This window comes from Labeo rohita, chromosome 11, assembly GCF_022985175.1.
Source record: "Labeo rohita strain BAU-BD-2019 chromosome 11, IGBB_LRoh.1.0, whole genome shotgun sequence".
NCBI lineage: Eukaryota > Metazoa > Chordata > Actinopteri > Cypriniformes > Cyprinidae > Labeo > Labeo rohita.
In genome coordinates, this window is record NC_066879.1 from 12,249,225 (window position 1) to 12,267,519 (window position 18,295).

The window sequence follows — 18,295 nt, forward strand, 5'->3', positions numbered from 1 at the left end:
GTCTATCCTCGCATCATTAACTTGTCAAGGTTTAGTATAGGATTTAGAAAATAATTAGTAATAAGTAATTAAACACTTTTTGGAGAGAGTAATTTGTACAGTATTCTGAATACACTGTTGAAGATGTAATTAGTAACTAGTAATTAATTACTTTTTTAGAGTAACTTACCCAATACTGGTCGTTAGTTCAGTGAACTCGATTGGTAACGACAGAACTTTTGGGAAATGCACCCCTGATCAGATAGTCAGCGTCTCATCTCTCCGTCACTAAAGCAAACAACACTCAGATCACAACAACCTACAGGCGAAACCATGACAACAGACACCAGAATCACGTGGACTGAACGTGCGCTTACAGATGAGGTGTTGATCCCCTTTGAAACTTCGCTAATAAATCACACAAATAATCACAAAGAAACAGCAAGTAACTTTAAATGAAGCATGAAAATTTCAAGTAGAAACACTGAAACAGTATTTTCTTGCAAAACATACTCCAGTAATTTTTGTTTTATTTACAACTTTGAAAAATCATTTTTACAGTGTGTGTGATTTGAAATGAAAATCTACAGGAATGTTCTGGGTTGACAGCAAACATACAGATCAGAAATCGGACCGAACTCTGCTCTGTCTACGGCATCTGCGACATGATCTACAATGAAAATAACTCAGACTCGGTTGGTAAGGACCACACGTGCAACTGCTGTGACATCATCAGCCATTGACCTCGTGCTTGACGTCCGCATCAGGAGAAAGCTCATCCAACGTTCTCCGAGAACAGTCCAAATGAGACAAACGCAGCTCTTCCTACTGAAGAACCCGCCGGAAGGCCTCGCTCCATACGCACATTACTGCACACGCGTTTACTGCGTGTGAAAACAAACCGAGCTTCTGTGGTAATTGACACTGATGTCACATGTCGCTGACGAATGATAAATTGCAGACTGTCCAAAACTCCACACATTTGTGATTTGTCAGTTAGAAACAGATTCTGCACCGTTCCTAATGTTATCCGCTAGGTCTAGCGAAACGTCCCGGCGGCTTTTCGTCCAGTATCTCTCCTCCTCCTCCTCCTCCATTATCCCACGTTCTGTCTGTCTGAAACAGCTGCTGCAGACAGATGCTGAGAGCTCGACAGGCTCGGCTAATTGTGTCTCCCTCAATGTTTTATTTACTAAAGAAACAGCACAGCAGCTAATTAACACCGAGAGAAGCATGTCGCATTATTTATCCCTCGCATTCTCCCTCTCTGAGCGCCAAATCCCCGAAATAAAACACGACGACTCATTTAGCACACTGAGAAAGTCAGAGCCCGCTGGACAGCGAGTCGAATCGAAATCCTATCAAATCTCAGCAGAGCTGCTCTGTGAAGGACACGTTCGGCCGGACGCTCGTGCTGTACGTTGGCCGCGTGGAGGGGACGCAGGAATCCCTGATGGGTTTTGGCAGGGATCTTTCGGAGATGCCGGCGGTGCAGCTGGTGTCAGGTGACATTTACAAACACTGACAGCAAAAAACCCACTTATTAAAGTGTTACGGCTCTCTGTTGCTATGGCGACGGGAGGGGGCTGGTTGCCGTGGCAGCCTGTGGGAGGGGGGGGGGCTAATTAAGGCTCATTGCAGCAGTATAAAGAACTTCATGATGCTTTGCAGTGTGAAAGGAAAGATGGTTAAAACGCGATTACTTCTTTTAATTATCCTACTGTACAGCATGTGTGTGCATGTGTGCCGGCCTACTTCTGCACGCACGTTCATTACACATGAAATGAACAGAACAGCGCATTTGTTTGGGCAGAGACAGACTGAACCCAGACCTCTCATTGCAATCTTCAACCACTATATTTTCTTTTTTTGTGAAACGTGTGTGTTTTTTTCAGAGCCGATTTTCATTAAGAAATGTGAGTCACGACACTGGCAGTTTTTTCCTCTCGACATCGTTCTGAAGGATCTAATGAAGCATCAGCAGAGAATTTCAGGACCTGAGGCTGGATTCACAACAATAGGGTTAAGAAGAAATTTCCTAAAATTTCCTAAAAGTTTGTAAGCACAATTCTTCAAAACTTCTTAAGAAGTTCTCAAATATTTTATTTTTTCAGAATAAACATGACAGTAGTCTAAAACAACAATTTCAACCCTGACATACTTGAATGACAAATCTATCTGCTAGGCAGAGTAAACACGTCACGATCATATTGTTTTTCTAAAGGGCATTGGAAGTGATCGTTTAATGAATTTTCTTGCTGAAAACCATTTGACTAACCAGACCTGGAGGACAAAAAGACAAAACCTTCAGTCAACAAGAGCTGCAGATGACACGTGAAACAAACCCAACTCATTAATTCATAAATTCATTAAAAATCTCACCTTTGGCAATTTCAGAGAGCGTGGAGGTTATCCTAACTTTAAGGAGTTAGTTATGCTGAATTTTAAGAAAAAAATAAATTCTTGCTACATTTTGTCTTAGCAAAAAATCTATTATTTTAGGGAGCACACCTGATGTGATCCAGAAACAACACAAACCAGCTCACGAGAGGCCAGAAGTTGCAGAAAAAAAGGTTTCAATGCCAAAACATCAAATAAGATGGGTATTGTGTTGTGTCTGCTTCAGAATGTAAAAACTGATGAGGTTTGTCTGGCAGATCACAGTCACTTCATACACAGCATAAACGCTGTAAAAACATCCTGTGGGCAACCGAGAGCTTTTTCATTTCAGATCTGGGATGTTGAAAATGTCAGCAGTTTAATTGAGGAGATAAAGCTGAGAGAGAGAGAGAGAGAGAGAGAGAGGAATACAAACATCGTCTCTCGCAGGAAAACAGATTCAATTAAGGAGTTTCTGCGGGAATATTGTCAACATGCTTACAGAAGACAGTTATTATTTTGTGCTCATCATTCTTCTCATTGCTCATTATGGGATGTTGGGCTGTTTTGGGCCGTTATCATTCATTTCACAAACGTGTTTTAGCATGCAATCTCGTTGGCAGCACACGCACGCACAGCTAAGCTTGATTACACCCAATTAACTTCCCTCCCGAAACGCCTGCCACACTTGAGGCACCGCTCCGCTGATACACAGACAGATGGACGGACCAATGGGTGGACGGATGGATGGATGGATGGATGGATGGACAGATGGATGGATGGACAGATGGATGGATGGATGGATGGATGGATGGAAAAGTGTGTGTTTTCAGAATAGAGGACATACTCAAGTGTGTGTGTGACCTATTCAAACTAAATGTGAGATGATAATATGACACTAATTTCTTTTAAAAGGTGTGTTTACACCAGACCAATAGGATTTTAGGCTGAATAATTCACCCCTGTACAGTAGGTGGCACTGAACAACAAACTCCCTTGAAAAACAGGAATGCTGGATGACATGGCCTACTGCCATGGAACCCATGGAACCCATGCGGGATGACTGGCCTACTGCTCCTACTATTCCTGCCATGTCTTCATACAGCTGAATCAGTGGGTGTAGTATGTTAGAATGCTACAGTAGTACGCTGTTCTGACTTCAGTTACGGCGATGGGACGCAGATCCAGCAGCGGTTACGATGCACTGAGGAACATATCTTTTGAGTAAAGTATTCTGTTGCATCTGACTGATGTTGTTAAAGTCCAAATGAGTTACCAAACACAGCTGAACAAACTAGCATAATTTAAACATATGAAAATGTACATGAAGAAAAAATGTGCGTGACAACAGAACTGTCATCATAAATATATCCTGAGGTAACCAACCCATAACATACCCAGATGTGCATAGACACACACACACACACACACACACACAGCGGGTTGATCATGTGATGGTGTGCATATGTCCAGTAATCGTCTGCCAGCAGCTGCTGTCAAAGAACATCTCACTCACACACTCCTGTGAACAGCACAATGAGAGCCGACAGACGTGTGTGTGTGTGTGTATGTGTGTGTGTGAGAGAGAGAGAGAGAGAGAGATCCTCTTACAGGAACAAGCATCATGAAGACCAGCTACCTTTATGAAACTGACTCAGTTTAAGAGTGTGTATAACAGAACACACACCGGGGAGATAATCAAACCATCTCATGCAATAGCAAAATGATCCATTAACACCACAATTACGCACACACGTTTGACAGATGATTTTATACAACTTCCGTTGCATTCTAGGTATACATGTGATCAGAATCGAACCCATGACCTTGGCGTTGCTAGTGCAGTGCTTACTGTTTGAGCTACAGGAATATGCATTTGTGTGTGTGCATGCACTACAGGAACACACACACACATATGTACACACACACTCACACACAAATGTCCAGTACTCTGTCAGCAAATTAAACCTTTAATGTAAATTGAGTTTACAATAAATCTACCAGCAGCAAAAAAGATGGATGAAAATGAAAATTGCTCTCTTGGCAATAGTTACTGACATTTGCATATACTTTATTTTGCGTATAATTTATTCTGCTGGAGAGAGTGAACGAGAGAAGAAGTGAGAAAAGAGGAAGAGTGAACGAGAGCAGGTAAGAGTCACACTAGTCACATTACTGGAGGAAGAAAATGACACACAAACACATGATTCAACATCCATCAGCACTGTACAGTACACACACACACACACACACACACACACACGCACACGCACACACTCTCAAATGCACCACACACTCTGTCTCTCTCTCTCTCTCTCTCTCTCTCTCACACACACACACAGCACAAATCTAAATAAGGGCACAGATAGTTAAATACTGTAACCGAACACACACTAACCCTCACTGAAAAAATTCTGCATCTTTGTATGTTCATTGCCTTAGCTCGTCTGTTTGCACTGATCTCAGGTCAGGTTCTGTTCAACACTGACCGTTAGAGTAACGTCTGACCCCAGATCAGCGCTGGACTCATCCATACAGCTTCAAATCCACCATAAAAGCTTTCAGAAATGCAGAGAAACACGTCAAGGTCAGAAGCGTCACCCTGGACCGGTTTTAAAAAGATCCCGGTAATGACTTCCGAATGGATTCAAATTAATACAGAGCAGTTATAGAAATCGGATTTCCCCTGCTGTGAGAGAAAGGATGTCAGGACGACAGCTGTCTCTCTCTCTCTCTCTCTCTCTCTCTCTCAGAACAAACAGTTCAGATGAGTCAGAGGACATTCATATGTGATTCATGTGTGTGAAGAGATCCAGCATACTCGACACAAACACCATCTTCTTAAGATGATCAACTGTCTGTCTGTAATGGAGAGAAACACCACAGAGAAATGAGCACAAACCCAGACTTTTTTAACATGGGGTCTGACATCACGACAGTTTCAAGATAATGAGACATTCTGGAAATATTAGGTCTATGCTTATCAAAATCAGCGTAACTTTGCAAATTTCATAAAAACTAAGACTGAACATGCCACGCACCCTCATATCAACCGCACCTGCAGTGACCTTTGCACACAAAGCAGGTCAAATAAAAATCTGCTTTCTTAAAGGGGAAACATCTGTTGTTGTAACACCACAGACAAACTCAATTTAATATGTATTTAAAAATAAAATTGTCACGTTTACCAGTGCACAAATAGTTTTCACTCTACAGGACATAAATACACAAACATTTCATGATTTATTTGTATTTTATGTTTATTTCAACTGTTATTAAGTAAGGGAAATGGTTCACCACCGCAAATGAAGAATAACCCAGTAAAGCCAGTCAACGAGCCCCGACCGACCACACGTCACAGCATCTGCTGTAAAAACTAAGCTAAGAATCGATTCCAGAGAGAATCTCACGATCGACCTGGAATCATTTTTCTATTCGTGATGCATCAGTTTATTTTCCCAGCCCTACAGTGTGTCTGTCCGTCTGTCTGTCAGGTCCGTCCGTGCGTCCGTCTGTCATGTGAATCCAGTGCACGATGCTCGTGAAGGTCAATGAGGATTAACAGAAACACACACTCACCGAGTGCCGTGTGTGAATGTTGATTATAAGCAGCCACCGACTGACTGTCCACGTTTCTCTTTGGCTTCTTTACCGGCATCTGATTTTAAAGCACAGCATCACAGCGCCGTCCAAACAGGAGCATCATGACTGACAGACACAAACCCAAACATGTGCGGCCCTGAACTTCACATAACAGCCTCTGAATCAATCAGTGCTTTCAGTCCAAATGAAGTAACAGAGGTTTTTTACAGGGAAAACGCTTGCCGCGCTGGTGCAACGTCATGTTTTCCCAATGATTTAGTGAACGGTGTAAGCCTCGCCTGAACGAATCTGTGGGTGACCAGATTCAAAAGATTTGTGTTGAGAATCTACAACTTAGATGTGCAATGGTATATTTCAGTTCTTAAGCTTTTTTGGCTGGACGCTCTCTCCTACGGCCACACGCGCTGGCGTCAAACACACACTCCATGCTCTCTTTGCTCTGGCACAGCCACAAAATCATACAGCAAAGCACATATCGATCAATCCTAACGGAGGAGGTAAAATCTCAGATTAAAGGTTGTCGCAGGCCTTTATAAATCCTGCCTAAACACGAGTGTCCCACTGGCCCTATTTAGTGCTAAACGGTAACAGAGATTCACGGGCGTTTCCCTCGTCCACCTCGCCTTTTCATAAAGCATTCGGGTCGAATTCAGAGGCTCCGTCAAACGCACGTGCGATCTCGAGCTCCGTAAATGAGCAGACGCACGGACCGTAACGACTTTCTTCTTTTTATCAGAATTAATCTGCCTTGTGGTGTTTCCTTTCAGATAATTAACTGACATTTTCATCTTGGTTTTAAATGGCATGTTCATTAACTGATTTCTGGCACCCAAGGGAAAAACACATTAGACAGTCTGACGTTTGTTCCTATGAATTAAAGCTCGTCAATGAAACAATAACGTTCAGCTAATGACTGCGCGTCGGCCGCCTGTCTGTCTCCACCTCCGTCCGTCCGTCCGTCCGTCTGTTTGCGTTTTTATCTGTTTGTCAGGTGGAAATGCAGGCGCTCTCACTCCCACTTCTAGGAAACGGAAACAGTAAATTCGCATAAAACATTGCAGGAGGGAGATTAACAGTCGACGCGGTTCAAGTGCAACGAACAGCAATAAATAAGAGAAAATCAAATGGACTCGATCGTATTCCTCACTGGATGAATGATCCCTGTCCAGGACCCAATATCAGGAGTGCCGTCTCGCTGTCAGGGATGCTTTATCTTCCTGTCACTTCAGCAGATATATTTTAAAGAGGATTGCCATATTTTCTTCTTCCCTTCTCTCTCTTTATAGCCTGGACTTCTATTTCGGCTCTAAACGCTCTTCTATTCTCGACGGCAGGAGGCTGAAATCTCCTCCATTTTTTAGGGTGAAAATTGAGCTGGGAAAACAGCATTAGGTTTGAAGAATAATCCGCTCTGAGTCACGTGAGCTTGCGCTTATACAACTTAAAAGCGTTCTCAGCCAAAATAACATATTTAAGGAAATAAAAGTACACACCCACATAATCAGTCAGGACCTACTGTCTGTCGGATTATATGTTCCGGGTGGTCTTCATCCCTGTTCCTATAATCCACCTGTACAGTGCTATAGTGGCCCTGATTCAGATCCTCAGACACTCCAGGAGCTCAGATGAGTGTCAGATAAAGAGACGCTCATAATGTGCAGCGTTGAGGGTTGAGGAACACTGCTCCAGAAGAATATAAACCAAAGGCCAGCAGCACATGTGCACTGAAACACACCGCCACCTACTGGAGACCTACAGGAAAACATCTTCAGGCCAATTCTGAAAGCGAAGCATCAAAACGTATCTGAAATGAATTTGAAAAATTCCACACTAGCTCACAGCGCTGGTCTAGCTGGCGGACCGTCGGGCAGCAAGGGTTAACCTAGGAAGTCATGCTGGTTACAAACACCAGGAGGGACGCCGGCAGACCAGCAGGTTGAGCAGCTCTGAAACGGCTGCGGGTTTGTGTTACTCTGCTCTCAGTAACCATGACGACACACACCAGCAGCCGTCTGATAAACAAACACACACACACACACACACACACACCTCTGAACGGCCTCAATCTTTCCCAATCAGCGCTTCAACACACATCAGCGGCAGGTCTACACCGAATCAAGCCGCTCCATCACTCGTGTGAAGCGTGTCATGACGTGACGCTCCAGAGGATTCCTGTCAGACAGCTTTCACCTCCCTCTCCTCCTCATCCTCCTCTCCTGCTTGTTTTTAAAGCAAAAGCTCAGAAACGGGGCCACGGATCTCCAGGGGTGACGCTGCTTATATAATGTTATAAAAAATTCACACATCACATGTCCTTATTACAGCCTCAAAAACACATGAGAAATATCAGAGAGAGAGAGAGAGATGAGAGGGAAGGAAGAGTCGCTTCAGTCTGTGCAAAACAACAAGAAAATGAAGCTCCTGCAAATCTCAGCTCTGCATTTTCATTTCCGCCCTGAATGTCACAAGCCACCGTCCTTTATTACTTCTGCGGGAGATTCTTCCATTCCCTCGTGACAAGAAACGCAACAATCAAAACCAAGAATACAATTACAGCCAAAGTATGAATGGAGGCTTAAAAACGACACGCAATGGAAATGGAAATGGAAATGGAAATTTCCGATCGAGAAGAGAAAATCCTGTGCGAGCCCTGTGAGAAACAAGTGAGAAAAGTGCAAGAATGCCATGAAAACTCAATGAGAACCCTAAGAACCCCACGAGAACTTCATGAGAATTCCATGAGAACTTTGTAAGAATCTCATGAGAACTCCATGAGCACGCTTCGACAGCTCCATGAGAACCCCGTGACAACTCGATGAGAATTCCATATGAACTCAGCGAGAACCCCACGAGAACCCTGTGAAACCCCCGACGAGATGCAGGCCCGAATGAATGAAGGGGATCAGCAGACAGACCCGAGCGTGCCAGTATCTCCTGGTCTTTCTGCTGGGCCGCTGCCAGTGTGCACAGGAGGTCTGTATTAATTAAATGTGCTCGAAGCAGCTGCTCTCACGGGCCGTGGGACGTTACATAAGTTATTCATCACAGACGCTCATCTCTCAACGCTCTTCACTCAGAGAAAGAGACGTCCGGCCGAGAGCGTGACAGGTCAGTCGACGCAGGGAAAGAACAAATAAAAGAGTCCTGGTTTGGCTTGGTTCTATTCCTTCAACGAGATGTGAGCAAAAACACCAGAGACGTCCAGTGACCTGAGAGACAGACGGGTCAGACGGGGACAGTACAGCATCTCTACCGCCGAACGACGCGCGTGAGAGCAAAGAATGGTGGGAAACGTCAACGGCAGGTTCACAGCGACTACAACAGACTTGTCCGCCTCCACAATGACGAGAAACCAGCAGCGTCTGATCCTCCGAACACTGACAAACTCACAAACACAGCTCTTATACCAGTAAAATTAATGAGGAATATTCAGAAATTAATTAAGATGAAAAACAGGTCTCCGGGTGAAAGGCTTCATTATTATTGTGGCTTGTAAATCTTCTATAATCCTGCAAATAGAAGAACTGAGCAAATGAGCTGCTGTGTGTGTGTATGTGTGTGTGTGTGTGCAGTACAAAATGTTGCATACTAAAAATTTATAAGAATAATAAAGAATTAAAAATGTAATATATTGTAAAACGTACTATATCGCTGTCATGTAAAACTGTTTTCAACATTCTGATATTAATCAGAAATCATGTGAAACTGAAGACTGGAGTAACGATGCTGAAAATTCAGCTGTGTATCACAGCAATCAATTACAGTGTAACAGATATTCCTATAGAAAACCACTATTTGAAATTGCAATAAATGTTCACTATTTTTACAGTTAAAAAAAAAAATATATATATATATATATATATATATGCGTATACACATGCGTTTGCATCTCTTTCTTTCTCTTTTCCAAGTCAAGCACTTTATATTCCATTAACACTGATCTCTAACAGCGAGAGCAGTAAACGCCAAACCTTTCACCCGTCCACAGCCACAGAACACCTGAACGCAGAAATCCATTCTGCTCCTTTGGTTTTTCACTTGTGACCCCTCACATGACAAAACCAATCCTGCTGCTCCTGGATGCTGATTGGTCAATGCATTCAAGTGGTTGAAAAACAAAAAGATACTATTACGAGAATGTGTGCACAAATTAAACGCTGTGGTCATTAGATATGTGTGTTTTTCCTAAACTTGAATGTTTTAAAGCATCAGATGTGACATCTGGTCCGAAATCAGTTCACAAAATGTACCTTCATATGAAAAGGCAGCATGTTCATGCAGCGAGACGCTGTATTCTGTCTGACTGTCCTCCGATTCAAACAGCACTGGGAGACAAAAGCTCCGTCCACCTCGACGAAACACACACAGAAGATCACACAGTGACACACTGACACGCGGCATATATAAAACACCAAGAAACCACCACAAGTGCCACGAGAAGGGTGAAATGAATGAATAAAACAATCGAGCGAAGGGGGAAAAGGCGAAATACTGTGTTATTGTCAGACGAGACCTTTGCAGCAGATGACTGAAAGATTTCTGCACGGTGAGCCTGAGACACACCGAAAGAGTCAATGCGTTCAAAAGTTCATACGGCTCAGAGTCTCTCCATCATCTCTCAGTTCCTGTTTAATAACCAACGACAAGTTCATAATCAAATAAAGCAATGAGATGCCACTCACGCAGCGAGGAGCCAAGCAACATCACAACGCAGGAAGAAACACACACATATTACGTAACGCTTCATTCATCGACTGTTCTGGTCTAGACGCCAGCGTCCACGTTTAACCTTCACAAACACAGAGAGTCTTTGTCCGAGAGGATCCGGCGCGCATCAGCCAGACATCCGTGAGAGCCGGAGGAACGCGGAGAACGCTTTCACATCCGGCCTCAGACTTTACATCAGCCTGGCCTACATCACAGCGGCGAGAGCTTTCATTCGTTACAGAGGCGACTGAAAGAGAAAGAAGCGAGACGGTGCGGCAGGTCATCCGCGGTTCTGTCGGCTTGAAAGGAAGAAAAAGACAGACACGGACTCTGTGTCACCGCCGTGATCCGGACCTGCGTTTGTCCTCCTCAGACGCTCCGATGTTCTCAATCTTCATGTTTGTGGATGTCTGAAATCCGCCTGACTCTTCAAGTCCCTACAAATAACTCCACAGGTAAAAAAAACACACAATGCTCATTTCTCAATCGTCAACAGCTCAAATCTCAGTCCCAGAGGACATCTGATCTTGTAGCACGAGCCTGTAGCAAACCAATTTACTCCAAATCACGCACAGCCCAAAAAAGAGCCAGCAAAAGAATATTTAACATTCTGCCTTTCATACGGCAAAACGCTGGAAAACATTTGCCTGGCCTTCTGTATTTTAACTTCACTTAATATGAGACACCAAAGCAAATTGAATAATATAGTCATTTATATTCCATTCAGAGGGAGGGAAAGGCAATTTATTCGGCGCTGAACGGATGCAGGAGACGCGAGGGAGAGTGACCCTCTTCAAAAAAAAACAAAAAAAACACTGTTTTACTCTCAAAGCTGCAGTTCCACACGGACGGAGTCGTTCGGCATCTCTAACGATCCCCTGGGTGATAGTTCTGTTTAGAAATGACTAACGTGAACAGCAGCCATGAGTCCTCGTGTTGAGAAATGTCTGTCAGGAGACACACAGAGAGAAATCGTCACAAGTCCATGAGCAACTCAATGCGGAAGAGTTTTCAAAACACAAGAAATCGTTATTAAATGCCAAAGACCTCTAATAGGACAAGAAATACTAGTCTGAGAGATTTTAACCTAAAGCTCAGTCGAACCCATGACCTTCATGTCTCCAGTGTGGTCTACATAAACCCTGTACATTTATCCCCTACAAAAGGTCAAATGCTAATTATAGTTCAATTTACAGACAACTCCTGTATAAATAACTAAAAACTTCATCAGGTAACGTAAAGCTGCAGTAAGTTTTGCCTATTTGTCGCCACCTCTGTTTGAAACCTGCAACTGCAGTTATTTGCGGAATTATCTTCTTGGCTTTGTCCAGCGCGGACGAATTGAATGTTTTGAGGTGCATGTGTGACTGTCAGTCTCCGCACCGGTGTGGATACTGTACTTCAGAATTTCAGATTCTAGCCTACGTCTTGGAATATATGACCCAAATAAGAATTTTCACCAGATACTGTCATCTGAAGTAGTAAGTAACAAATCTGCCACCTCTGTTCTGGCCAACTGAGGAATAAAGTATTACAATAAATCAACGGTGATTAAATCTAACGATCGGTTAGCTCAGCGTTTCCCAAACCCCCCCTCCCCATATTTTGTATGTATCTCTTATCACGTACGACGTTTTTCTGTTCACACGTAAGTGCCCTGCGAAGTGGACATCACCGGATATTCCGCCATGACTGAAGGGCATTAAAGTGTGTGAGACGTGAATTTAAATTGTATTTATTTACAGAGGTATATGATGTCACACTTCTCTAGAAAGTTTCGTCTGTGTGTGAAGACGCTGCAGTCAGCGGCGCAGTGCAAATCCAAATGTTCAGAAGTGAAATAAACTGAACGGGTTTCCCCTGCTCAGGGAGTAGGGAGCAATGAACACTGTCTAGGGATCATGTCAATCGGAACACATGCACGTAGCTCTCTTCTAACGAGCTGGTTATCTGAATCAGGTGTGTTAACTACGAGAGACATGCAAAATATGCAGAGAGGGGGACGCGAGGACTGCGACTGGGAACCGCTGGGTCGGCTTATATCACATCAAACCGTGCAAATTATTATTATTGGTATACTTTGTTCTCAAACTGTTCATACTAACAACTTCAGCACTGCGTGACTACGTTTATGTATTATGCATTAGCATGTAGATTTCAATTTCTGTGCAATTTCTCTAATTGTCATACCATTTGAATTTCATATAAAGAAATGGTTCTTTTAACCCAAAAAGCTAAGTATTCTTCCTTAGAACTCTCTTTAAAATACAAATCTTGTGCAATCCCACATCTGTAATCAGATGCACATTACATGTCAAAATCATCTAGCCCTAAAAGTCTACTAATACTTATAGTTAGAATGTCTGAACTGGACTATGGATACCGTCATCTTCCTTTCTTTGTTGTTGATCTGGACCGCAGTCATGTAACGCACACACCTCAGCCGAGTCACTGAATAGCGTTATTGTGGTCTGATCTACGCGGTGTGAAGAGCGAGTGGGTGATCTGCGTTCAGCCGTGAGTCATTACGCTTCAGTCAACCCCGCACACACCGTTACACTGAAGGAAAACCCTCCAGATCAAGCAGGATCACTCACACACCAGTGAGCGATTGCATTATGATGAAAGATGATCAAGACGCATGTTTATTTCTTCAGAATAACGTCACTGATGAATGAAGAACAAAAGCAGGAATGTGAATTAGGAATGTTGATTTCATGTGACTTGAACACGCGTGTTCCTGACGAGCGACAGGCGTGTGCAATCAATCCCAGAGTAATGGCCAGCAGATGGTTCGGGGGGCGGCGGCAGATTTGACTTATTACGAGGGTCCTTGATGTGTTTAACTGAACAGGCTGTTCACGGATCCCACGAGAGCCTCAGACAGACTCGTGCCAGCCGCTTCACAGAAACAAACAATATTTCCCTATCAACCAAGAAAAAAGACAAAATGATCCCTAGAGGGCAAATCCAAAATCTGGAATCCCACATTTCAGCTTCTTTTGTGTAGGTTGGTTGTAAATACACAGCGGCACCAGCCGCCGCCACAAAAAGTACTTCGACACTTTTGGACACTTAAGTCACATTTCAAATGTCTGAATTTAATTGCATTCTATACAAAACATTAAATCAAGTGGCGTCTGCTCTCAAATGATATCAATGTTTTTCTTTTGTTTTGTTTTTTTGAGACTCTCTGTAATTATTTTAACCGTCTGGTCTCAAGGTGATATTCCCACATGAAGCATGAAGGAGATCACAATCATCAGGTTTAGTTCATGAAGCTGCAGTTCTGCTGAGAAACAAGTACTGAGACAATCTATGAGAAACAGCAGCATTTTCACCGCAATTACATGCTGGAGAAACCGAAGGTCATGTATTTCAACTGCGTTACGATCAGATAAACACTCCTGAAATAAAGACACAATCAGAAACGGGAGGCGTTTAACATTCGAGTCAGGAGTGTCTTTGGCAAAGCTGTTATTGTGAGTAGGTGGAGAACTCTAGATGAGAATGCAATCCCAGAATGCCTTGCTCCTCCTCCTGCACACAGACCAAAATACATCTTTATTACATCACGGCCACCTGTGGTGAGGCGCACGCGGACTCTCGAGCGGAAATCACGCCGCAAAGAAAAGGTCACGCGGTTTGATGAACTTCCCGCATCAGGTGAGATCAGATTACTCATTGATCACTCTGACGGACGGATCAATTTCATTAGTCCACAGTCGTCCTCTAATACACCCGTGTGAAACTCCCCGAGCGTCACGATTCTCCTCGTAAATGTGCTTCACGTCCGTCAGCTGACACAGAGAAATAAACCTCTATCGCATCTCAGACGCTTTTGCTCCTTTTAAAGCCACATTGCATTATGAATCTGAAATGACTCCTGCTACAGCGAGGTCGAAAAAATACATATTTAATTTTGCTTCTAATTGCCGTTTATGGCCCCGAGCGCACCGCTAGACAAACTATTATACAAACCTAATGGTTATCGTCTTTCCGGCCTTCGCTACACGCAAAACATCTGACGCAGTAGAAAACGCTCTCATTCACATGTACGGATGAGCGGAGATGCGATGCATCATGGGTAATTCAGCCTTGGCGAGGTCTGTGGGATGCCAGCCGAGGAGCGTTTGGGCTTTGACTGATTTATTCAGCGCCAGCGGCTGGCAGCAGATCACAGATCACATGCCCTCGTCATAAAATCTGTCTAAAGCGTTTACCTGGATGAAAATCAACCCATTAACTCATAAATAATGTCAGTCAGATCTCATCTGATGGGGAAAATCTTGTGCCCCAAAGAAAAACATGACATATACCTAATGGACACCGTCCTTCTGTCTGTCTGTCTGTTCTTCCATCTATCTGTCCTTTTGTCCATCTGTCTGTCTGTTCATCAGTCTCTCTCTCTGTCTGTGCATCCATCCATCTCTCTGTCCTTCTGTCCACCCATCTGACTGTCCATCCGTCTTTCTGTCCTTCTGTCTGTCTGTCCATATGTCTGTCGTCTGTCTGTTCATCCAGCTATCTGTCCTTCTGTCCATCCATCTGTCTGTCCATCCGTCTTTCTGTCCTTCTGTCTGTCTGTCCATACGTCTGTCGTCTGTCTGTCCATCCAGCTATCTGTCCTTCTGTCCATCCACCTGTTTGTCCATCCATCTGTCTGTCCGTCCGTTTGTCCATCTGTCTTTCTCGCTCTGGTGAACTGAAGCTCCAGATCACACAGTAAGAGAATAGACAAAAGACAACTAGAGCTGTTCAAACACCACAGAAACTGAGCATTATGAAAACTCTGAATCTCGTATTCAAAACTGCCGTGTCGACGGTTCATATGAGAGCCAATGCTGCTTGTGCGCAGCTTCTTAAACAAAACTGACAAGATCTTGCACGTATCACCAACACATCAGATCTGTGACAGACTCCTACTGAATAACAGCTTAAATGATCACATTCAGAAAAGCAGGAATATAATGCACGAGTCAGATCATTAAATCGTGTAACTCGCCATGAATGTGCTTCATGTTTTCATTTTTTCAACAAAATCACGGACATAAGGCTGAATGAAAGTAATATAACACTGACAACGATACTGGTACTAGTACTGCAAAACTCGTCATTCGTTTCACCAGCTCTAGTTCTGATTCAACACATCGATCTGATTCTTTTCACCTGTCCTGTGCATCTGCTTTATTCTTCACTCCTCTTTTGTTTTAGTCTCTCTTGTTTTCCTGCGATTGTCAGCTGACATTTTAGAATCTCGCAGCAAACACGACGCGTCAGGCTGCAGAATTTCCCCAGAGCGATTCTTTTCATCTGCCTTTTCTGACCTTCTGATGGCGTCTCAAAGCATTTCTCAGGCATAAACACGGGTAATAGCGGAGCGCAATCTCTCCAATCGCTCGCCAATCAGATGCTACAGCCATGCAATTTCTCAGCGTGGAGCCCAAATGCCTGGAGGACCAGAGCGTTTGTAGGCTTTCCCAGCGGCCGTGATTCTAACGGCCCCGGAGCGGCAGACGTCAGAATCAGCGGCCGAAGATCCACTCGCAACCTGACAGGCTGGAAAAGACCGAGAGATGCAGAGTGAGAAAGAGAGAGATGAGCAGAGCCGCTGTGGTGACGGGCTGCTCCTGTTCTCTTAGGAGGCCCACAGTCACAGTGATGGATGAGAGAGAAAGAGGAGAGATATTCATCCATCCAATGTGTCAGGCCAGTCAATGAGGGATCACACACACACACACACACACACACACACGAACACAGGTCACTCCTGTAACATGTGCGTCAGCGTGAAGCTGCGTCAGAAGCATCTGCACCAACATCAGAGGAGCACTGAAGAAAATAGAGGGAGAGAGAGACGTCCTCGAGTTCACTTGAATTTCATCTGAGCACGTGTCGAGCTCTGATCGAGTCACAAACAGGAAGAGCCGCGTGATGTCGTTTCCTCCACCGCTGCGCTAACAGAGACTCTCCCAAAGCCACACAAAGCGTCTTTCATTCCTCTCCTGCCAGCTCAACGGCAGCCGCTCATATTAATCTTGTGTGGCAGCGTAATTTATAATATCTGACATGTAAAGAGGGAAATGTGAGGTTTGGACGGGGGCTGAAGGGTTTCGCTAGTCAGCGGCTCACTCCGGACATACGCCAGCAAAATCCCAGCAACGTCGAGAAACAAAGTCCGTCGCTGCTGCTGCGTCACTGACATTCACACGCTCTCATCGCAGCAGCTCTCACACGTGCTGCTGATTTATGATTTATGAGCTCAGTTTATGCAAACATAGAATACAAACAGGGACTTTTCATGGCCTTTCTCAACCCTGTCATATTTAATACATTACTTTCTAAGGCTCTAAATGAACAACATGATAGTGACTGCTGGTCACACACAATCTATTCCATGTCTACTCTCTGATAGTTTAGGGGATTTTTATCAGGTAAACTTCAGAATAACTGTTGTCATATTTCCAGATGAACACTCAGTGGACTGAAGCAGCTTGGCTTTACTTGATTCTTCATGAATCATTTTGAAGAAAAATCAGTGAGTGTCAAATCTGATCATCAGGATCTTTTGAGGATCGTTTGTTTCCAGAAGCTTAACTTTCACTGCTCCTCAGTGGAGGAAGGATCTTCCCAAGCCTCCAAAACATCTCACATCTTTTGAGGAACATTTATTTGTTCATCTCTCAATCATCATTGAATGCATTGCATTATATGTTTGGATCATTTCAATCTCATCTTACTAAGACATATTATTGGAGATATAGAGCGACCACTGATATCATTTTATGTCAGTCTCTGCTCTACTGTTATTAAAGATCTCACTAATCTACATTACAAGCAGCAGAATTTCATAAATGTCAGCATCTGCAGCAAATTGTTGCTCAGTTTGAATCTGAATAAAATTGCGCTGTTTTTTCCTCCAGATTCTCAGTATAGCAGACTATATGAGCCATAAAACCGGATGAATCACATGAATCACATTCTTAGTAAAAGAAGGATTGGAGGCTCTAATAAAGAATAACATCTGTAGTCATTATCACAAAAAAGATGGAGTGGTCTTACTCTCTGCACTGAATCAGTAGAGACTGGGGTGTGTGTGTGAGTGTGTACAGAGGCTCATCAAACAACCATCTGCACCTGTGAACACTGAAGCTTACTGTTCAAGAGCCGCTCGAGTGTTTGAGTGTGAGGATGATGAGGATGAAGAGGATGTGGCTAATGGGGCATCTTGGGTTTTTGGCGCTGTCGGGCATCACAGTGCCGCAGGCGCGTCATCCAGAGGGAGCGCGTCTGTGTCCGGACGTAATTGGCACCCGTGCAGCAAAACTGCAAGACAGCTTTCACAATCACTGTGAACTCACACACCTCAGGTTTTACAGCTTGGGATGCTCTTGAGATCTCATATGAAACTCCAGAGGAGACACGCGTGAGATTACCGAGCTCTTCTGCTCAGGAGGCGCGTTTGTTCTCCTCATCCGACAGACAGACAGCGATGAGCCCTGCGGGACTGAACACACGGCAGCTTTAACAATCCCACCGAGGAAACAAAACGCCGCCGCCGCGTTCAGACGGATGTTCCGTAAGTGGCGTCAATAGCGAGGACATTAGCATTCGCAGTGTGCGTCAG

At 43.9% G+C, this 18,295-nt stretch overlaps 1 protein-coding gene across 8 annotated transcripts in view; it reads right to left on the reverse strand.

The window, feature by feature from the left end:
* il1rapl1b (interleukin 1 receptor accessory protein-like 1b) overlaps positions 1-18,295 on the reverse strand; it is a 133,792-nt gene that overhangs the window by 75,935 nt on the left and 39,562 nt on the right. The window lies entirely within an intron of this gene.